The 24,511-nt window shown below is 37.8% G+C and overlaps 1 protein-coding gene across 3 annotated transcripts in view; it reads right to left on the reverse strand.

The window, feature by feature from the left end:
* Positions 1 to 24,511, reverse strand: part of EPC1 (enhancer of polycomb homolog 1) — a 112,003-nt gene that overhangs the window by 37,538 nt on the left and 49,954 nt on the right. The window lies entirely within an intron of this gene.

Here is a 24,511-nt window from a genome sequence, read left to right on the forward strand (position 1 = left end):
AAGAACTTTAACATTAATCATAATTACACAAAAAACAGGCTAAATAAGATATAAATATTTCTTCATGCAGGGTTTTATTAGCAAGGATGATTATAAGAGGCATAGCAAAGGTTGTACTTCTGCAATTCTAACTTTGGAATATCACACGCATCAATAGGTTAATAAGCTCCATCATTCTGCTAAAATTCATATATGATAACCTTTTTATTTTTTGTAGTTTCTTCTTTCTTTCTCCCTTTGATACCAATTCCTTTCTTATTGTCTTTACCACCTCCCCCCCCCCTTCTACTGATCACTCATCCTGTTTCAATTAGGCAGCAGATGGCATAATGTGTAGAGTGCAGGGACTGAAATCAGGAGGACAGAGGACATGAGTTCTAAAGTAGCCTTAGACTCTAGCTACATAAATACTAGCTATTATTATTACTATATTATTATTAATCATTTATTTCTCCTTAAGCAGTTTTTTCCCTTCCATCTAAATATTTCCTTTTCTTCGAAACCCATCCATCTATTATTAGCTACCCTCCCCATTCTCCATTCACCCCTCAATTTTCTCCCACCCAACATAGCTTGGGGTTTTAAATTTTATTACCCTGTCTTAAATGCAATTTTTCCTTTCTATATTTCTTATCCTACCTATGACACTCATTTCTTCTCAATTCAAAAAACGTTATGCATCTTATGTCAAGCACTGTGTAGCCCCAGGGATAGATCAATGGGACAGTCCCGGTTAGAGGTTTATAATCTTATGTGAAAATGTGATATGTCTATATACAAGTGCAATGCAGGTGAAATGTGACCGAAGGCACTGACAAGATCCAATATTTTCTAAGAAAATTTGAAGAAGGGGAGATCTCTTTCATGGGGGGGGGGGGGGGGGGGGAAAGCCGGCAGGAATCCTAAAAGCTCAGGGAAGGCTTCATAGAGGAAGTAGCATACGAACTACACATTAAAGACCAGATAGTGTTGTTGTTTGTCCTTCAATCTTGGAGGATCATGACATTGGGGCAATGTCATAATTTACAATGAATTAAATTTAAGTGAGGGAGAGCTGTGCAAGGTCACCAACCTCACTCTCTTCTCCAGAGCCATCTGGGGTCCAAGAGATAGATATACATCAGGACAACTGGCAATGGCCCCAGATGTTGGAGGCAATTGGAGTTAAGTGAGTTGCCCAGGGTCACACAGCTAGTAAGTGTCTGGGGTGATTTAACTTAGGTCCTCTCAACTTCAGGGCCAGTGCTCTATCTACTGTGCCACCTAGCTACCCCAAAGACTAGATACTAAAGTTTTCAAAATGCAGAGATGAGGAGGTTGAGAGTACTAAGGGAGAAAATTTCAGCAAGTACTCAAAGACAAAGGACATCAGGGAGCAGCTAAAACTTGTTTTCTCTGAAATGTAAAGCACATAAAAGAGACTATATAGTGAAACAAGGCTTGAAAGATTTAAGGAGGAGTAAGTCTGTGGTGGCTCTTTGAAGAGCTGCCACAGGTAGGTTTTGAAGTGTTGAGTAGAGGAGATGAGGGAACTCAAGACAGAGGACTACAATATTAGCAAATACAAGGCAAAAAAGATGAGTGAGGGTGTAATTTGAGGCTGTAGGAGAAAACTGGATCTTCTGCTGTAGGGAATCTCAGAGATAGAAAAGACTTCAGAAGATATGTGGTTAAACATGTTCCTAAAGAATGCTTTACAATACCCCTAACAAGTGATCACTTGATACAGCTTTTGCTTGGAAAATCTCAAAGACAGAAAATCCATCATGTTCCACAGGAGTACATTCCTCTTTTGGATAGTACTAATTGTGAGACAGTTAGTTTTTCTTTGCATTAAGTCTAAATCTGTCCTTATACAAATTCCTCTTCCTCTTACTATTTCTTCTGTCCTTTTGGGACCAAAGAGTATCAGTCTGTTCCTCTTCCACTTGACAACTCTTCAAATACCTGAAGTCAGCTATCACATACCAGGTCATCTCTTCTCAAGGCTAAGAATCTTCATTTCCTGCTGTTGAGTTTCATATGGCATGAGTTTAAGTCCCTTCATAATCTTCTTTTTCTTCTTCTTTTTTTGCAGGGCAATGAGCGTTAAGTGACTTACCCAGGGTCACACAGCTAGTGTCAAGTGTCTGAGGCTGGATTTGAACTCAGGTACTCCTGAATCCAGGACCGGCGTTTTATTCACTGCGCCACCTAGCTGCCTCCCCTTCATAATCTTCTATGCTCTCCTGCCTATCAATATTCTTCCTAAAATGTGGCACCTATAAATGAGCATGTTGGGAATCTATTGCAAATGAAATTTTAAAATGCAGTGTAGCCATGAGGGCCAGTTGAAGTCATATAAGACAGCATGAATCTCTAGTGGGCCTTGTTAGGATGTTTTCATGAATTCTTCCAACAGTGCTTAATCTATCAGGAATAGGAGTGTCAAAAGCAAGTGGTGGAAGCAATCCAAACTGAGAATTATTAGGGGTGGATGAAGAACAAAGGGATAAGAAACTGGAAACGAGAGAAGAAGCCTTGTTGAAATGGCTGTATGGCTATAAAAGTAGAATCAAAACAAGGATAAATTGGGAGGACATGGAGATTCTGATGAACCAGAAGTGACTGTTGTTGTTCATCCTTCATCTCAAAGAGAACCAATGGCATCGACTTGGTGATGTCTTGACTTTCAAGTGAGTTGGATTTAAGTGGGTTAGAGCTGTACAGTATCAGCCTCACTCTCTCCTCTTCCAGGGTCAGAGTCCAATGATAAGACATTGGTCAAGTCAAGGGATGATGACCCCAGACGCAGTGTGGGACACTGTGGATTTTTTTTCTACCATCTTTTGCCTCAATTCTTACCTAGCCCTTAACTACTGAATGAGCATTGCCCTAGACAAACTTAGCTGAAAAAGGTCAGTCCCCCACTGCATCCAAGGCCATCCCCAGTTGTCTTGACACTGGACTCGGTAGGAGAGAGTCAGGCTGACAGATGACTATACATAGTTGCCTCACTTAAATTCAACTCACTTGCAGGTCAAGACACTACCCTACTGATGTCATTTGGTCTTCTTTGGGAAGGACAAACAACCACCAGAAGTCACAATACGGAGCAAATTCAGAAGTCTAGAGAAGAAAGGAATGATAGGACCAATCAGAAAAGAGAACTTCACAGTTCTGGACTTTGGCAATGAAAGTTTCTAGCAATATTATGGTCTAGGGTGGCTTTCTAAGGGTGGCTAAAGAGAGAGCTAGAAGTCATGAGACTTGAGGAAGTTGGGTCATTTATACAAAAAACGACGTCACCAAGAATGATGGGAGGTGTTGTAGTAAAAAGAACAATAAAAGGTTGGAGAATGTTATGGAGGCCGGCAGATTAAAATAAGGATGTGAACAGGCAACACTTGATAGCACAAACTTTTTTTTTGGGGGGTGAGGCAATTGGGGTTAAGTGACTTGCCCAGGGTCACACAGCTAGTAAGTGTTAAGTGTCTGAGGCCGGATTTGAACTCAGGTACTCCTGACTCCAGGGCCGGTGCTCTATCCACTGCACCACCTAGCTGCCCCGATAGCACAAACTTTAACGTAAGACTGGTTGTTGAAAATGGGTGAGCACGAGTATAGGAACAGCACATGATGTGGGGAAGACTTTTAGGGCCTTTTTGAGTAGAACACGAATGAATGGGGGAAAGAAATTAAAAAAAACAATAACCCACTTATTACACACTTCATATGTGCAAAAGCCCCAAGCAGAAGAGCTGAGGACACCAACCGAAAAGGCTGTTCCTGCTCTCAAAGAGCTCGTGGCCTAACGGGAAGATTACATAGATGGCAGGTCAGCTGCCAATCTCATAATCCTTAGGGTCCAGGGAAAAGCACCTTTTAATGCTTCTTCTTTAATGGCATTTCCACTGAAAAAAATGAACCCATTTCTGTTACTGGATGATATGTGAGTGTCAGAGTCTTTGGTAACAAGAACTTTCTTTTCTGGATCATTATTAGCTAAGGTGGCAGCATGTGGAGGATCAGCTGCCAGGCTGTATCTCCACAGAGGTTGCTTCTCTGAATGACAGCTAGAGCACTGGGTAAGGTGGAAAGTATGGCTTGTCCCAAGGCTCAGGGTCCTGAGGGGAGATGTTGGTCAAGGTGGTAGCAGGGGTTTGACAAGCCTGACACATGCCCACACTTTTTTCAGTGGAAGGGGAAATTAAAGGAAGAAATATAACTGAGGTAGATATGAGAATATGAAGGTAGCCTGGAAAAGGAATTTTCGGATGATGGCTCTGAATGACAGGGATTATGAAAATGTTTATTAGATACCAGCAAGGGGTAATAGGAAATATGTGGAAGACTGTAAGAAAAATCAGTCCCAAAGTTCTAATTAGAACATTGGCATACTGGAGTCTTCCCAGATTTCGTCTTCCTTATGACTCCCTCAGACGTGATTGTAGCAGAGGAGGGCTGCAAGTTCTGTTCCCTTTACTTCAATTGGCATTTTAAGCCAAAGAGCCATCTCTAAGCATGTATCACATGCAGAGTACAGTGTGAGGCATGTTGGATCTGGCAAACAGAGAACCTAGTGGGAATGAACTATAGGCACCTGAATATTACAAAAGGAGTAGTCAGGGCAAGAGATGGTTAGGAAAAGGAAGAGATTTGGGTAACTGGGTAGAAAACCTGTCTTTCAGCATGAATTCCAGAGGACTGATGACGAGGTAGGCTAGCTGTCTCTTGATATTGGGGAGAAAGACTAAGATGTCAGAATTGTTTTTCCTTTATTTCCTCAATTATGGAGGAAAGTGGTGGGGTGAGTCAGGGAATGGAGTTGCCAAAAAGTATAAAAGAAAAGATCGCAAACATGTTTTCATAGAACAGAAGAAAAGCAAGAAGGAATAAAAGACAAGCAGAACAGCTTTTAAAGTAATATGTTGCATTTATTAAATACTTTAGTGCTCCTTTGGTTGATGTTTATGTTATATTTAAGATCTTACAAATTCTACCACTAAACAAAAAGAGATCCAATGTTATTTCTGTTGCTATAGGCTCAAATAATAAACATTTAAATTGAGTAAAAGCATTTTGGTTCATGGGTTCATGAATATTCCTAATTATTAAAATTCTTCATCAAAGAGCTGTTCAGATTGTAGTGATTTCTCCACAAAGGTCTAATTATGATTCATTTGAGCCTAAAAATGTTAATTTTAAAGAAAAACGATCTATTTTCCCAACAATTCTAAACAAACATTGTTTCGTTATCATATAATCATAATAATGAAGTTATAACTTTATATATGTATGTATGTATATGTGGGGAGAGAGAGAATTGGTTGATATGACCTGTCTTTTATGCTTCTGAAGTCAAGCACTTCCAGTGTACCTACAGCAAGAGGATTGTTAAGGGCTAAAATTCTAGCTAGTCTGTCTAAAATATCTAATGAGTGGTCGCCAATAAATTATAAGCTTTAGCAAGAGTTAGACTTTTAAGCATTTATTAAGGAGAATAAGAATTTTGGTAAAGACAGAGAAAGGCCTAGATTCCTATCTATTAAAGGGAGAGCACATTTCTAGCTCTGCTCTCCACCAGAGTCTAAAGGAAAGAGAGTGAGACCGAGAGCGAGCGCCAGTCTCTTCCTTCCTCCTCCCACTAGCCCGCGCCATTTCCTGACGCCAAAGACTCGACTCCTGGTCTTGCCCTCAAAGACCGTCGCTTCATGGGCGGAACTCTTCTACAGTAAGTCTCCAGCAGGTGGCGTCATTCCAATCGTTACAGGATAGAATTAGGAGGTTCTTTATCTACTCTCTACTTGAAAATTCTAAGTTTCAATTCATCAAAATACAAATGAATGATACCAGACAAATATACTGAATAAAAGATTATACCCTTAAATGGAATATTCAAGTTGAAAGTTTAATTGGGGAAGTATGCCAATGCAAAGGCCATCAACACTTCGTGGTATTGTTATGGAAAGAGTGGGAGAAACAACGACCAATCTTTCCTCTCATTATTTTCTGTTATGAAATTACTGCAGTGGCTCATTTAATTCACTTTATGTCAAATTAGCTAGGAACAATTTCCTCCTAGTATTATTTGAAACCTATTCAATATCATGTGTTTTCATCCTTTCATTTTTCTTGAGTGTATAACACTTGTAAAACTGTCCATCTACTAGTCAAAACCACTCATCTTTGATGCTTTTCCTAAGAAATAATTAGTAACTATTTCCACTTATATTTACTATCACTAGTCCCATTTACCAAGGTCATTTAACAGGGACTGGCCATCTATGGCACACGTCCACATACAAAGTGATTTTATATAGCATGATCTAATGTAAAACCATTCAAGAATATTCTGACTTTGGCATCTTCTCACTTCCCTGTTAGCAACCCCCTTTTCTCTCTTAGTAGTCACTACCCCAGGACATTTTCTCTGGCCTCACTCCAACAACCTATTCTTTGTCCCCATTAAGGTTCATAAGTTACTTGTCAACTTGTCTCCCCACCCCAATAGTGTTTAATAAATGACAAAGGCATTTCCAAGAGTACGTACATTTTGAAGAGATACTCAGAAGGGGAAGAGTGGGGAAACCTTTTAAAGTAAAAGAAGAAGAAACCTTCCTGACAAAATAACAGGCAATAAGGTTTGTAGAGGATGCCCATTCATAAAACCAGTCCTTGGTACAGCTGTCAGAGTTGTAGAAAAGGTAAACAGGTGCATGCTTCAGGAGAGAAAAGCTTTCATCATTCACTCTCTTCTCTCAATCCAAATGCTTTGTGGCCTGAGTCCTGAGTGTTTGTGCAAACAGCTGGGCCAGCTTATGCAGCAGCAGCTTCTTGAGGTGGTGGTAGTGGTGGCATGAATTATGTATGGAAAGCCGCTACCCATTTCCACCAAAAAGCCCGACACACAACCTCTGAAGAGGCAGCCTGTCCTTGGGACTAAAATCCTTCCTTCAAGAGAAGTATTCAGAACCTCTAATAGCTATAATATCATTGATTTAACAATTGCTTTAATTGAATTCAACAATTTATTTTATGATCAAGTTATTTTTCAGCTGAACACCACGCCTGATTGTGTTTCATGGATCTTTATATGCAGGGTAATAACAATTCACTAAGCTTCTTCTTCCACATATAAGAACCTGGGACTTTTGAAGTTTTAAATAATATTAAGGACTTGCATATGTTTAACACTGTACTAGGCTCTGTAAAATAGATTAAAAAAAATCTGGTAAACACAGATCTTGTTTTCAATGTGCTCGTCATCCTGGTCTTCCCTGTATCTATGCCTAAAACCTCAAATGGGATCACAAAGAGTGATTGAACAATGTGAACAAAGCTATGTGACCTTGAGGCAGTCACTTAGTCTCTCCAAGTTTTTTCCCATTTGTAAAATAAAAGAATTAAACTAGATGAGAGAGGGCTAAACTAGAATCTCTCTCAGCTCTAAATCTATGAACCAATGATCTAGTTACAAAGATATACATAAAACTGAGGAACAGCAAAAATGACTGCATCCAAATCAAGAGTTTGTGTGGTGGCAACTCTCAATGCTTTGGGACTTCAGAAACAATAAAGATTACTCTGGGCTCAAGGAATCAGGGAATGCTTCTTGAAGGAGGATATCTTAATCTGGGCTTCCCAGAGGACTGGGACTATTTTGTTTGTCTTTGTATCCCTAGCACCTAGAACACTGCTAGGCACTAATTGTTTTGGGTTGTTTTTGGTTTTGTGCTCTTTTAGCAAACTGTCAAGTTTGGGTTGATAGGAAAGGATTTGTTTTTCAAAACTACTTATAAATGTTTTACATAAGTTCATTTTAATAAATGAAGTATGTGACCTTAGGCAAAGCCACAGAAACAGGAATGAACAAGATATGTATGAAGGACACTAAGGAGCTAAGTCCAAATAGTCTAAATGAAACAGAGGTTTTACGTTAGATGAGGTAAGGCTGACAGACATGTTGGAATCTAGTGGACAAACTAAAATACAAAGCTGAGAAATATGGACTTAATTGGGGTTAAACAAGGGAACCCTTGTTCTAAAAAATTAATCTGCAAGTGTTATGAGAGAGCACAGAGGCATAAGCCCATAGTGAAGCTTGTCATAAAAAAAGAAAACCAGAAAGTTGGAGTCAGTGAATATCTCTAAGGGCTAAAACAGGAAGGGATAAGCTCCCCTTCCAGTTATCTTGTATATACTTCTCTGCTGCTATAAGATCATAACTTCAGAGTTTAAAGTGATTTCAGAGGCCTTGTAGTTCAAGCTTCTCCTTGTACAGATGAGGAAACTGAAGTGGAGTGATTAAGTGACTTGCCCAAGGTCACAGAAATAGTAATTAGCAAAACTGGGTTTTGATCCCAGGGCCAGTAATTATCAGGTTGCCTAAATGTTATATCCCTCAATAGACTATAAGCTCCTTGTTGGGTAAGAGCTGTTTTTTCCTTCCTTTGTATCCTCTGCAACTAGCACAATACCTTGTACAGGGTAGGTATTTAATAAATACATTTTCATCTGAAGCATTTGGCTCTGAAACAGCTTGAAGTGAACAGAAATAGCCTGTAACCATCTGGAAATAAAGAATTTGATCTGAGGGTTGGCAGTATAGATGTCAGGTAAAGAGATGATAGCCGAAAGCAAAAAGAGCTCCTCTAAGGAAGAGTAGACAGCCAAAGACTGAGCCTTGGGAAATGGATACCCACAGTTAAAAGATGAGGGGGAAAAAAAAGGATCCCATGAATCAAAGTCAGAGACTGGGAAGTCATTATCATGGTATACAAGGAATTTCTAATTAGTGTCAAAACTAGCAAAGGATTCTGATCATGACCACTCATAAAAGTAAAGGGACAAGATGGTGAGGAAATAGTAATAATAACACCTTTTCAAAGAGTTTGTTTGAGATATTGCCCTATTGGGTATCCTAATCACCACAATCAATCATTAAGTCACCTAAGAATGAAAGATGAAAAGGAAGAAACTCAGTCTAATTTAGAAAAAACAAAAAAGTGGGACAAGTTTTATTCACTTCACAGATGTTTTATTGAACTTCATGCCTGAATTGACATGGTTAATATGAGTAAGTGTACAATTTGATGAGAATAAATTAATAATCTGTACTATTCAATGAACAAAAGCTCTGAAATACACTCTAGCTGTATCCTGGTTGTCATCTAATGAAGAGCGTTCACTTCTAGGTACAGCAGAGAGCTGCGGCCTGATCTTCGAGGGTCTCGTCATATTTAGGTCACCAGAGGAACATACCCTTCAGTAGGTAGTTTATTTCCTACCCTACTCAACTCATGTACTTTGACCTAAGCTAACCCCCTGCCTATGCAGAGGAGGTGGACTATAGTAAAAGTTGTATTCCAGTACTTAACAAGCATGTTGATTACTTATAAAGAGTCTACTATGGGGGCAGCTAGGTGGCGAAGTGGATAGAGCACCAGCCCTGGATTCAGGAGGACCTGAGTTCAAATCTGGCCTCATACCCTTGACACTAGCTGTGTGACCCTGGGCAAGTCACTTAACCCCCATTGCCTCACCAAAAAAAAAATTATAATAATTAAAAAAAAACCAATGTATGTGGCTGGAATACATTCCCTTCATTAACAGAAGTATTAGGGGAGGGAGGGAGAAAAATCTGAAACTAGAAATCTTTTAAAAACAAATGTTAAAAAAAACCAAAAAACAAATGTTGAAAACTCTCTAAATGTAACTGTAAAATAATAAAATATTTATATGGAAAAAAGGGAAGTATTACTGTATAGCATTAGTTTTATTGTGTATAATATATAAAAATAATACACAAGAATAAGAGCAAGTCCAAATTTATATTCCACTTTCTTATCACATCTTTTCCTTGAATACCTTCCTTCTACCAATCTTAATAAAAGAATCTTCCTCAGCATAACTCCTGTTAGTAGACTGTCACTGTCAAGAGCAGCAATGCAGGACTTCTGAAGGAATTAAGAACAATAATCATCACCACTTTATAAAACAATTCAGGTAATGCTTATTCAACTGTATTACCCAGAGGGTTAGTCACTGTTCCTATTAACTTGGAAAAAGAATTAGACAAGAGTACTTTTGTAAAAAAAAAAAAAAAAAGAAAACAAAACAAAACAAGATAAATGAGTATCTGGCAAAGTAAACTGTCTTCTGATCTTTTTCTGAATATTGAAGTTGGGGTTTTTTTCTATGAGATTAAAGATTTTAAAAATCATAACCTTTTCAGTTAAGTCCTGGCTAGTGTGTATGGATGGGGGGTTTGGGGGAGAGAGTGGTGGAAGGTTTCACAATGCCCAAATTCTACAACTAGTATGATTTTAGAATTTCAAATGTAATACAGTAATAGTTTAATGATTAAAAACTATTTCTGTTTTCTCATGCTAAAAGATATGAATAGAGTACTCTATTATAGAGTACAGTCATTAATGATGCTGGCCCCAAATGTTAAAAAATGTAGACTTCCTCAATTTCTAATAACAAAAGTTCCAAAAGTTTCTGTATTAATATACTGACTGTAAACAACCATGTCAGAATTTAAAGAGGCACTAGTTTGATTTCCACAAACCAAAAGTATACACATGCAGTTGTAAGAACAAGGAAATAAAATGTATTCACCTTTTCAGGTATTTTCTTCAACTTTCCAAAGAAAATGTAAGAAAAGTAGTTTCGTTGGATACCTAATGACATTCTTCCACTCAATGTAACCAAGCATTAGCAAACCTACTAGCAGAGTCACAATGATACTTTCTGGATATCAAGCTATAGCCTGGGGGTTTGAAAAACCATCAAAAAAGAAATACTAACAGGCTTAAGACCACAAATAAGAAACAATGTGGCATTGCTGCTAAAGGTTCTATATTGCTGAGACGGAAAAAAATGCTAGCCCAGATGTGTGACATGCCAAGTTTCAATAGGATGGAAACTGCAACTGTACAACCTACTGCAACCCTTCCACCAGGACGTGTGTTGGGGGGCGTGGGGGTGCAGAGCGGGGAGACAGGAACTTAGAATTATGATTTAGAGCTAGAAGGGATCTTGGACATAATCTAACCCGACCCCCTCACTTTGGAGATGGGGAAGGAGACCCAGAAAGGTTACATGATTTGCTCGAGGTCATAGGTAGAGCCATAGATGTAGAGCTGCAATTATCCTTAGGTCATGTAGTCCAACCCCCCCCCTCATTTGCAAATGGAGGTTCAAAGGGGTTGGGTGACTCACCCAGGGTCACACAGGTAATAAAAATGCCAATGCTATAATTGAACATGGATCATCTGCCTAAATCGTCTTTTTTAAATGGAGGTTCTGAAAGTGGGGTAAACTTAATTTAAAAAAAATTTTGACACCTGTATTGGTTTCCTCTGTAATCCTATGTGTTTCATTTTATGCATTTAAAACCATTATACTGAGAAGGGGGTCCACAGGCTTCAGACTGCCAAAATAACTCCTGCTCTACACCATAAAGCCTTGACCTTTCTCCTGTCAGTTCCCAAAGGAAGTTGCTGGTACTTCATTTTATGCTCTTAGAAGTAAATTTATCAATCAACTGACAAGCATTAAGCACCTACTATATAGGCACTGTGCAAAAACTGTGCAAAATAGAACATCGCAGATATCTTCTCTCTCCTAAAAGGTAAGCTCCTAGAGGAAATGAACCATTTCTTATTTACCCAAGGCCCTTTAACTGTTAAATAACTAAACTAATCCTCTCATTCTGCAGATGGGCAAACTAAGGGGGTAGATGAAGACTTGTGACTAGTCAATATACACACTGCCCCCATCCCCATCTAGCTAATAGTCCCTTTTATAGCATCAAACCACAGAAATCACACCTCTGAACTGCACATTTAGCAGGTTACTAGAAAGCTATGACACGGGAAAAAGAGAGTTCTCTCTCCAGAGTTGCTGAGGGCTTTAGACAATATTCTTGCAAACGGACTGTTTCTGTCATGCTTGACCACTTAAATAATGGGCTTTAAAATGAGTGGTAGATGTCATAAATTAACTTTCTATATCTTGACAGCAATAAATTGAAGTATAGAAACTGAATTGTGCCTTTTCCCATCCTCGACTGTTATCTTTGTTTTAATTCCATTCTAGCAGTGTGACTTCTGGGCTCTAGTAACATCTTAACTTGAATTTTGCTCTTTATCAGGGTAGGAAGAACAAGTCCAGACTCTGCATCTAACAAAATGTCTATTTTAAAATATGATAAGAACACCATGGATGAGGGAAGAAATATTTCTGTGGAAATATAAAAACAATTCAATACACCAAAGGGAGATATAAAAATAGTTTAAGAATTCAATGAAATTTTATTCATTTGACAAGGGTACATTAGTGTTTTGTTATGCATGTGTATTGCTCATCTTCCCAATCAGAAGGTGCAAACCCCCTCCAAGGAACTTAGAAGCTCCAGGAGAATGCCAGCTCCTAAAAAGCCTTGAACACAGCACCTGCCAACTGCCTACTGGGCCTGGAATGAGGGTCATGCTGTCCCTGCTGCATCTAGCACTGTACCAAATACACAACAGGCATCAGATATTTTATTACTACCGTGGGATCAGCTAAGTGAGGTGATTTCAACTTGCTTTTTTAGGGTAGAACCAAGAGAAATTAGAGTTTAGTCATCAAATTGAATATGAGTAAAAAATAATAAATTCCAGTTATTTAGAACCCACAAGCCTAGGATTATTAGATTTAGTCTTCAGTCTCTCTTCACCTTTGAAATAAACAGTAAGCACCATTCTATGGAACTAAGTTCTGGTTGATTTCAGTATTTTTCCTATAAAAAAGAACACAGCAACTTCCTTTAAGTAGAATTGCTATCAATACCAAACTGCCACTTAAAATGATATTTTTAGCAAAATATGGTTGCTACAAGTTAATAAGGATTATGGAATACTAACTGGAACACAAGTCTTAATTTTCAAACCATTTCAAATAAGGATGAAAAGCTTGAATTCACAAATTAAAAGGAGTAGAAACATTTTAAAATATTATCCTTGCTTTTATTAATTTTTTAATAAAGACAACTGAAATGGTATTTTTCAGTTTATAATCATTTATCCTATCCTTCTTTTACACTGAAATTAATTTCTATTTAAAAATCATTATTAGTGATCATACATAAGCTATATATAAGAAGGGATGATTTTCTGATGTTATAGACAGAATGTAAACAGTAATCTGTGTGTTATTTACATGTCAACCTTAAATAATAACTGAATTTAAATTCTTATGCTACAATTCTGTCTGTTATGAAAATTCTGAAAGTCATGCATGATAGGAATACGAAAGAACAAAAGCATCAGTCCTTTTTTCAATAGTAGCAGCCTAAACTTTTCAAAGGGCTAAAGTCAAAAGGATCGGATCTAAAGAAGTTAACACGTAAAGGGCTTTGCAAACCTTAATTATACAAATACTAGCTATTATTAAACAAACTTTATTGGAAAGCAAGTATGTGTTAAAATTAGAGTAAGAATATTTTGGGTCTCAGGTTAAATAATCAGCAAGCATCCAAAAAAGATGATTGTTCTAATAAAGAGTCAATTTTTGCCCAAGCCCCTAAACTTAATCCTAAGAAAAAGATCAGCTTATTTTATCTACCACCTTATTTGCAGTCACTAAAGTTTAAAATTCAAAATTATGTCACAATTGGCAACCCTACTCACATTTTTTAATTTTAAAAAATTCATTATTTTATTCCCCTATACATGTGAAGACAATTTTAAACATTCATTAAAAAATCTGAGTTCCAAATTTTCTCCTTCCTTCCTTCCCTTCCCCCAACCTCACTGAAAAGGTAAGCAATTTGATATAGGTTTATTCATGTGTGTAACAGATTTCCATGTCAGTCATGTTGTGAAAGAAAACACAGCCTAGTCACATTTTTAAAGTGACATGAAAGGTACTATAAATCCTTCAAGATCCTGAAGCTTTTGATGAAACTGATTTTTAAAATCAATTATTCATCACCTGCTCAGCAAAGATTTGTTACCTATTGACTTATGTTATCACCATCATCTACGTCCTTGTTTTATTTCCTCTACTATAACATCAGCTCTCTTAAGGGCAATGCCTGTCTTACTCCTCTCTGTATGTGGAACTAAGTACTATTTTTATTCGTGCTCCTTTCTTTTATTTTCCTCAAAGATTAATCTCAATAATAGTACTACAGTATGGTCAGGTTACAAAAAAAAAATTACAGGTGGCAAGCAAGCAAGATAGTATAACAGTATAATACTAAACTGTTATAAGTTTTAAAATGTCTATACTATTATGGGAACATTACTTCAATAATGCATCAACTACATAAAGTAAAAGAATGGCATAACAATCTAACAAGGTTGGTCCTGTCTAAAAATGTGTTCAATGACTTCTACCTCATCTTAATAATTTTCATTTTTTGTAACACTCTGGGAAAATCATGGCTAATTACTATAATAAAAGTTGTTAATGTGCAAAATGTCAATGCCCAAATCTTATTACAGAAATTTTCATCTCTTCTCATCTCTAACCTGTGTGTCTGTGCACATTGTTCCATCATATTATGTTGTGTTTTTTTTTTGGTGAGGCATTTAGGGTTAAGTGACTTGCCCAGGGTCACACAGCTACTAAGTGTCAAGTGTCTGAGGCCAGACTTGAACTCAGGTACTCCTGACTCCGGGGCCGGTGCTCTATCCACTGTGTCACCTAGCTGCCTCCGTCACATTATGTTTTCCAGATTAAAAACTCCTGATCAATAACCCACGAGGTAGTTTCTTATACTGCTTTTTGTTTCCACTAGAGTATAATACATCATTATTAAACCATTCTGTCGGGGGAAGGGGAGAGTTAGGGATAAGCATGGTGGGGGGGCAGAAGCCCTATCCACATCTAGGTATGCATTTAAGTCCTTGTAGATGCATTAATGATAAACACATTTGCTCTTTATGTTGAAATCCTCCAAAGCATTAAGATTGGACTTTTCCCCTTGAAATCAGAAAATTTAGTATGTTTCTATGTTTTAGGTAGAAATTTGTGGGAGGGAAAAAGCAACACTACTCCACTGCATTGCATTAAAAAAATATGCTCGGGGACAGCTAGATGGTGCAGTGGATAGAGCACTGGCCCTGGATTCCGGAGGACCCAAGTTCAAATCCGACCTAAGACACTTGACATGAGCTGTGTGACCCTGGGCAAGTCACTTAACCCTCATTGCCCCACCAAAAAAAAAAGTTTAAAAAAATTTTTAATAATAAAAAAGATGAAAAAAATACGCTCATTTTCCTCCCTAATGGGTATTAAACCATACCATATAATATAATACAAAGTTAACAGCAATAAAATGTTCAGCCTTCATTAATGAGTTTCTCCAATTAATTCTTTGTTTTAAAAGAATATAAGCTACCAAACATCCTGACATGCTTTATTATATGTCATGTGCACAAATAGCCAAATGTGAGGTACATTTTTTCCATAAGCCTTCTTTTCAGAGGATGCTTAACAACGAAACAATTTGATGGATTCACCTCAATTAATATTAAGTACCTACTGTGTTTGTAGGAGGCACTGTTGGGGGAGAGGGGGAATGTCACAAAGATAAAAAAAATTACCACTGCTACCAAAGAGTTGTGTTGTTGTTTAAACTATTTGGGAAAAGGATATACAGAAGATAAATATATTAAAATCAAGGTAGTGAGTGATGACAGACAAATTACTTGTCCAAAGAAAATGCTCTAGGAAGATATAAAAGAATGAATTCTGGGAGCAGGGAAATCACAGGAGAAAGTGATACCTGAGCTCAACTTAGGAGAGAAGGTTCTGGAAGGTTGTGGATTTCAGCTATGCATAAAAATGTGGAGGGTATAAATCTATGGAGTTTAGTGAAGAGCTAAGCAGTTCAGTTTAGCTGAAACAGAGTTCAGAGGAGTAGTTAGGTTCATCAAGTCTGTGGAGAGACTGAAAAACTAAACTAAGGAAATATATCATAACCTAGAGGCTATGTTGCTGTTGACATTTGTCCTTCATTTTCGGAAGGGGACCATGACATTGGGAGGTGATGTCATGACTTGTATCATTTGGATTGTAGTGAGGGAGGGTGAGCAGCTAGGTGGTGCAGTGGATAGAGTACCAGCCCTGGAGTCAGGAGGACCTGAGTTCAAATCCAGCCTCAGACACTTGACACTTACTAGTTGTGTGACCTTGGGCTGGTAAAATAAATAAAATAATGTGAGGGGGGCCTGTGCAGAGTCACCAGCCTCACTCTCTTCTCCAGAGGCATCTGGGTCCAGTGGCAAGACATAGAGATAGCCCCAGATGTTTTGAGGCAATTGAGGTTAAGTGACTCGCCCAGGGCCACAAAGCTAGTAGTGTCAAGTGTCTACCCAGAGGCAACAGGGAAGCAATGAAAATTTTTGAGCAGTGGATTAACACGTTTAGACCTGTGTCTCAGTAAGATCATTTTGATAGCTGTGTGGAGGATGCTGTAGAAGGGAGAGAAGAATGCAGACAGACACAGACAAGGAGACTATTAAATTAGGCCAGCCAAGAATTGGAGAGGCAGAAGTCAGGCCTAAAAACAAAGACAGTGGCAGTGTGAACCATGGGAATGGAACAAATGCAGATAATACCAACTGGAATGGGGTAGCCTACTAGATTGGGAGTAAGAGAGAAGTTAAAATAATCTTGGGGGGGGGAGTCAATGAGGGTTAAGTGACTTGCCCAGGGTCACACAGCTACTAAGTGCCAACTGTCTGAGGCTGCATTTGAACTCAGGTCCTCCTGACTCCAGGGCCGGTGCTTTACCCATTGTGCCATCCAGCTGCCCCCAAATAATCGTTTACTCTGTAGTTTCAAACCTAGGTGACTAGGACAGTGTATTGCTAGTAAAAAGAAATACAGGATTTGGAGGAGGGCCGGGGAGATGAAAAGTTCAGTGAGGAGCAGCTACTGAGTTTAAGGTTTAGAATGTCCAGATAGTGTCCAACAGGTGGTCTAGGAGGACTGAAGAGCAGGGGGAAAAACCCACCACTTAACAGAATGAAGAAACTGATTTAAAGATAAAAAAAAAGAGAGAGAATGTAGGTAAGCTGAACCACTTACTACCAGGGTAATAGCTAAAGTACTCAAACTTCCAGGGCCTCAATTTCCCCAGCTGTAACTAGATAGCTTCCTGCTCTACATTTTTGATCCAACAATACAAAAAGGAATAAGAAGGTGCTGGTTTTCTTACCTGTTATGATGCACAGCAATGCTGAAATCCTAGCCATCCATTTATTCATATGTATGCACATTTGTACATTAACACACACTTAGGGTTTAAAAACCTCAATTTTTATTGTTTAATGCAAATACTTTTTCTTCACTGATTTACTGTACTAGCCATGAAAAATAGTTTCTGGGACACTAATCCACAGTGGTGGAGTTGTAAAAAGAACCAACCATTCTGGAGAGAAATATGGAACTATGCCCAAAGGGCTATAAAACCGTGCATACCCTTTGATCCAGCAATATCACTGCTAGGTTTATATCCCTAAGACATCCCCAAGAAAAATAAAAAGACCTATTTGTATAAAAATATTTATAGCAGCTCTTTTTGTGGTGGCTAAGAATTGGAAATCAAAAGAATGCCCATCAATTGGGGAATGGCTAAACAAGCTGTGGTATATGATGGTGATGGAATATTATTGTGCTATAAGAAATGACAAGCAGGATAATTTCAGAAAGACCTGGAAAGACTTATATGAACTGATGTAGAGTGAAGTGAGCAGAACCTGAACACTGTACACAGAGACAGCAATATTGTTTGATGAAGAACTGTGAATGATTTAACTGTTTGTTCTCAGCAATACAATGATCCAAGACAATCCCAAAGAACTAATATTGAAACATACTATTCAGCTCCAAAGAAAGAACTGATAATGAACACAGACTGAAGCATACTATTTTTTCACTTTCATTTATTTCCTTTTATTCAAGTTCTTATACAAAATGACTAATATGGTACTATTTTACATAACTGCAAAGGTGTAACCTTTATCTGTTTAATGACTCAGGGAGGGGAGAGGGGAGAGATGGAAGACAAAAGGAAGGATAGAATTTGGAACTTAAAACAAAAATGTTTATTATAATTTTAAGAGAAAGAAAGAAAAAGATAGTTTCTCATCATAAAAGTAAAAACTGTAAAAGTGCCTTCATGACTTTTCAGCTACCTTTATGCTTATATAACATGTTATAAATGATTACTAATTGCCATACTACATACCAATAATTTCAAGTAGCAACTTGCAATTTGGTTCTTCTGTGGTTTTAGGTTTAATTAATGGGAACTGAGGTATCAAAACACATCAAATTAAATCTCTATTTACATAAGCACTTTATTCACTACAGCCTTATAAAATAGGTAGTACAATTATCTTTCCCATTTTATAAATGAGGAAACTGAGTCTCAGAGGCAATTGTCCATGCCATAATACACACTGGTCAGAAATCTAAGCACCTTTGTCTCCTGACTTCTACTACACCCACCACACAGCCTGTCTCCAACAAGATCACTCCTAACTTAAATAAGACCATCTGACTCTAGAATCTGGGTTCTCTCCATTGTTATACCTCAAATTTTGAGATCCTGCCGTCAAGGGGGGGGGGAATCACTTCTGGTGATGTGCCTTTCCAATTTTATGTTTGTTATCTGTGGGCCAAACCAATTTAAGTCAATCAATCACCTGGTCTATACCCTAAACCTTCCCAATTTGGTCCAGCTCGTACATCAGTCTTCCAGAGTGTTGGGTGGGTGGCCAACACGTCACACCATGAGGCATCAAGGTAAAGCTTTAGTAGACCATTAAGTTCTACATTTAAGCATACATTAGTTGAACATTTATGTAAGTTCTACATTTAAACATCTATAACTGGAATTTCTTTCTTTCTTTTCATTCCTACTGTTATCAGATCCTTACTAACAGAAATAATCTAACTGGATTCTCTGCATCTAGTTTTCCTTCTAATTTCTCCTGTTCATTCCAAGTGCAACAACTTGTGTACATTACACTGATGCTCAAAATTCTCCAATAATTCTTTATTATTTACAGAGGAAATCTAAACTTTGTAGCCAGACAGTGCAAAAAAAAATCTCAATAATCAACACTATATAATAATCAACCTATAAAAACATGGTCCCTCAAACAGGTTAGACCCATTCTCACCTCTGGGTCCTTGGTGGAGTAATATCAATGGCATTCTAAAATGACCCCCTTTGGTTTAAGAAAATCTTTCCTCTTCCTTCAAAAGCCATCTTGAATGTTACCTGACCATTTCAGCTCAGAGTAAATTTACTCTCAAATCCTTTACTTTTAGCCTCTAATACTCACTTGGTTTTTCTTTTACAGGCCAATATCCTGTTCTCAGACCCTCTTAAAATAAAAAGCACCATAAAAACTGAAACTTACAACCCACCACACCTAAAAAAACTTTCCTTAAGGGTATGTTATCAAGTATTAGCCCAGCATTAGAATGCAGTGAGACTAAAGTGAAGTAGTAGACATATAACTGTAAATCATTCAACTTAAGATGTATTCAAACATTTAATAGGCACACCAATGTTCAAAGTACAAGTAGAAAGAGAAAACGGGCTCTTTCCACAAAGAGCTTAACATTTAATCTCTGGACAATTTACTTTTAGAAGCAGGCTTTACTAAAAATTCTAAATAACCTTTTATTTTCCCTTCTGGACAATTAAAAAAAACAAATTTAAGAACAGGTATGTTATTATTTTTAAAAAACATTATAATAGTCTTATTTGAGTTAAGCAGTTAAATATTCTTTTCCCCTTTTTATACATTCTCACATCTGTCCCATGTTCTACAGGGCACACAACCCAATTTAGTTCAGTCACCACCATTTCTCTCCTAGATCATTCAAAGAGCTTCCTAAATTGGTCTCCCTATCTCAAGTTTCTGTCCTTTCTCCAATTCATCCTTCATGCAGCTACCAAACTGATTTTCCTTAAAGCATAAATCTGAAGACTGTTAATCCCTTACTCAAACTCCAATGACTCTCCTGACCACCAAAATCAAATATAAAGCACACTGTGATCCAGTTAAATTGGTCTTCTTGCTGTTCCTCATACATGGCATTCCACTTCCTGTCTCCATGAACTGGCTGTCTCCTTTACCAGAAACATACTTTTTTTCACCTCTGGACTCTCAGAATTCCTAATTTCCTTCAGGAATCAGTTTAAGTGACAACATTCTCTATGTGAGTTTTTTCCTGTCTTTGCAGTCCTCCATTCTCCCCTATCTGTTTCTGACCTCCTTAATACTTTGTTTAAAAAAAAAATTATCTTGTCTATACTTACATATTTATGTCTCCCCAGCTAAACTAGAAGTTCTTTGAGGGCAGGGACTAATTCCATTTTCCCTTGCATTCCTGTGCCTAGGACATAATAGATGCTTAATAAATGCCTGCTGATCATTAATTGGGTTTGGGTTAAGTAATTTGCCTAATGTTTATCTACTAAGTGATAGAAACTAGCAGGCAGAACTGGCCTTAGAACTGGGCCTCACATTTCAATAAAAGCATTAAAACGCCTATAAATCTTCTGACTTAAAGTCCATACTCTTTCCAAAATACCATCTGTATTGAATGGTACTGTCTGATCAAACAAGTCAAGAAATTAAAAAATAAAATGCACAGGTTCTCCAAAAGCATTACCTGAAAAACCAAAGCACTTCCTAAGTTAGAGGATAACAATCTGCTCAAGATTTGACAAAGAATTATCTTCAAACTACAAACACATTACAATGATATTTAACAACCTAATGCTTGAATGGCGATATTGGGGAAAAAAAGTAAAATAAAAAGCAGATACTCAAATGACTGTGGTAACTATACTGTTGTCCTTCAAGACTCAATTAAAATCACACCTTCGGTAGGCCAGTCTTGATCCACCCCTGATACCTCCCTTCTCAGCTTACTTTATAAATACCTTCTTTGTACCTAGTAATTTACATGTTGTCTCTTCTATTAGAAAGTAAGCTACTAGAGGTCAGGAGTTAGTTTCTGACTTTCCTTTGACCTCCAGAACTTATCACAGTACCAGGCATATATAATCAGCTCACTAAATGCTTGTTGACATAATGAAAATCCAACAAAACGATCATATTACTAAAAAAAAAAAAAATCACATTTCCAATCTACAGGAACAAAGAGCTGGTCTCTCCTTAGTTATTAATAAGCAAATAATATTTAATCCAGTAAGGGAAATGGACCGGCTTTATGTAAATCCAGGTTTTTATAGAGGGGAAATCAATTTTCAGACAGAGGGAGAGAACAAGTTCAAATGTACAGAGACGACAGGATGAAATTATGGAAAAGTAATATAATTTGTACCTGTATACAAAACCTTTCTCTTTTTTGTCACAAGAGTCTGAATTTTAAAATCTCGACATCATATTACGCCCCACGTTAAAAGGCCTCCAGATATCTAATAGAACAATCACAAAATTTTTCTCTGGTTTTCAAGAACAATTAATAACACAAAAATCCTCCTCCCTTGACAGGAAATATTTATTTCCCTAGACATGCACCCCCCTTCACCTCCCCATTCCTTAACTCTCAATATCAGAAACAACAGACAAGAACTTTCCAAAAACTGATCCATATACTTATAGATCTTAAGTCCTTGAGAACATTCCTTGCAACCAAGAAGTCTTGCTTGATTAAACTGGACCCAAACAACTTCATACAATCAAACTCTTCATACCCAGTATGCTAATCATTTAACAGATAGTATTATTTATTAAACAATAATTATGTAAAACACTTTTAATATACAATACTCAAATATACTATATACATAACAGTTCATATGATAAATGTTCACAAATATTTTCAAAACAAATTCTCAAGGGCAAGTACACCTGATATTATAAAATATAAATTTTCAGAGGTTGACAACTGCTTCTACGATAAAATGGAAACTCATTCCTGTTATTTAAAGTTCTTCACAATTTGGCTCCAAACTACCTTATTCCAACATCATTGTCTTCCACAAAATCTGCCTACTAATTGCCCTGATCTGTACAGCACAACTTCCACCTCCATGCCTGGAATGTACTCTATACTTAGTATCATAAATCTAGAACTGGAAGTGACCTTAGAGGTTACTGAATCTATCCCCCTCATTTTCCACATGGAGAAACTGAGTCCCAGAGGTTAAGTGGTTTATGCAAGGCTACAGAGGGATTCAGTGGGAATGGTGAATTAGGACTAAGGCCCTCTTAACTCCGAAGCCACAGCCTTCCTGATCAAAACCTCTCAGAATCTTCATCCAGGATCCTAAGACTTTTCTTCAAGGCTCAAAAATTAGGTTCTAGTTCCTCTGTGAGACTCTCCTTCATTCTGTCTCTCCAGACTATCAATGCACTTTCTCCTCAAAATGATTGTCTTTTTACTAGGTTCTATCATCACATCTCTTATCTTGACAAAATTAAACTCCAGATTACTTCACTACCCATCTCCTCCACTCCTACATCACAACTGGGCTAACCAGCTACATTACAAATTCAAATTACCCACCTTCATTTCAAGGCCGTGGTGGCAAGGGAGCTCCTTTACTCTTCCCTAATTGAGTCCCTATATCTCACTACACTCAAAAACTACTGCCAAGCCTTCTCTACCCTCTCAGAGCTAATATCTTCTTGGCTGAAGGCCTTATCTCTTACTTTGCTGAAAATAATTGAGGATATGTTCAACATGTGCTCTCTTTTTTCTTTCCCCCCCATTTAAAAAACCCCTGTGACATTATCTTTCACTCTTCTTTCTCCCAGTCTCTGACAGAGATGGCCCTTTCTGCCAAAGCCCATCTCTTTACAAGTACACTTATTCCCACTCCCTCCAATCTTATCCAGTGGACTGTATCCTCAATTATCTCACCTACCTTCCCTCTTGTATCTTCAGATGATAAATTGGTTTCTTCCCTATTGTTTTCAAATATACCCAAGTTTCTCCAATCCCTAAACCTTCATTAGAAGCTATCATCTCCTTAGGTGGGTAACCAGTATCATTCTTCCCTCTCTCAATCAAACTCCTTGAAATTCCTGGCTCCATTTGTCTCCTCTCTCATTGAAGACTGTTCTCTACAAAGTTACCAAAGATATTTTAATCACCAAATCTGATTTGTCTTTTCTTGGTGATAACCCTTATTAATAAGTAGCTAGCATTTACATAGCACTTTAACATTTGCAAAGCAGTTCACAAATATTATTTTATCCTCACAACACCTTGGGAGGTAAGTACTATTATTATCGTAATTTCACAGAAGAGGAAACAGGAGGCAGACAGAGGTTGAATGATTTACCCAGGGTCAACCCAGCTAACAGTGCCTGAAGCTGAATCTAAACTCAGCTGTGCTTCTTGATTCCTCATCAGTGCTCTATTCCCTGAACTGCCACATTAATCACCCTCTCTTCCCCTCTAGTTCTTCATGACACCATTCTCTCCTACTTCTCCTCCTACCCATTTGCTTTCTCAGTCCCCTTGGCAGGCTCATCATGTACAATTGCAGGGGGCCACTAAACCAATATATAAGGATCCCAGGGGACATATGTTGACTTAATTTTATAATGTAACATTATTGATGTTTTACTGTATTTTTTACCTATTTTGTTAAATATCTCCCAATTCCATCTTAATTTCATTCAGGCTACAATCAAGAGTGGGGGGGGGGTGTCGTGATCCATATCAAACATGTCCCCTCAGAGGGTAGTCAGTCCCTCAAGGCCCTCTAACATTTAACTCTATACTCACTCTTCTTGGTAACCTCCTCAAATCCCATGGGTTAAACTATCATCTTTATGAGTATCTCCCATAGTGATGACTTCCATATCTATATATCCAGCCCTAGTGTTGCTCAAGAGCATCAGTCATTGATCAACAACTGCCTAATGGAGATTTTAAACTGATGCCTTGGAGACCCCAAACACCAATCCAAAACTGAATTCATTATCTTCCCTTCTAACAAGTTCCCCCTTCCAAATTTCCCTACTTCTACTGAAAGTACCATCTTCCTTTCAGTCTCACAGGTTTGTGATCTTGTTATTATCTTGGTCTCCTTCTCTTCCCTTAATCCACTCAGCTGCCAAATCTTACCCATCCTACCTTCACAAAGTCTCATGTTTGACCTTTTTCTCTCCACTATCTACCATCTCCACTAAGCTACCATCTTAGTTCAAGTTTTCATCACCTCTCACCTATACAAACCTCACATCTTCTATGGAAGCCAAAGTAATTTTCATCAATCGAATATCTGACAATGTGATTCTCCTACTTAACCAACTCCAGTGGCCTCCTTTTGCTTCTTCGTTGTTCAGTAGTTGTGTCTGACTCTTTCTTTATGACACTGTTGTAAGGTAAAATATAAACTCCTCTGTTTAGCTTTTAAAATCCCATACAGGGCAGCTAGGTGGCAAAGTGGATAGGGCACCGGCCCTGGATTCAGGAGGACCTGGGCTCAAATCCGGCCTCGAACACTTGAAACTTA

The sequence above is a fragment of the Dromiciops gliroides genome, chromosome 5, assembly GCF_019393635.1.
Source record: "Dromiciops gliroides isolate mDroGli1 chromosome 5, mDroGli1.pri, whole genome shotgun sequence".
Taxonomy (NCBI): domain Eukaryota; kingdom Metazoa; phylum Chordata; class Mammalia; order Microbiotheria; family Microbiotheriidae; genus Dromiciops; species Dromiciops gliroides.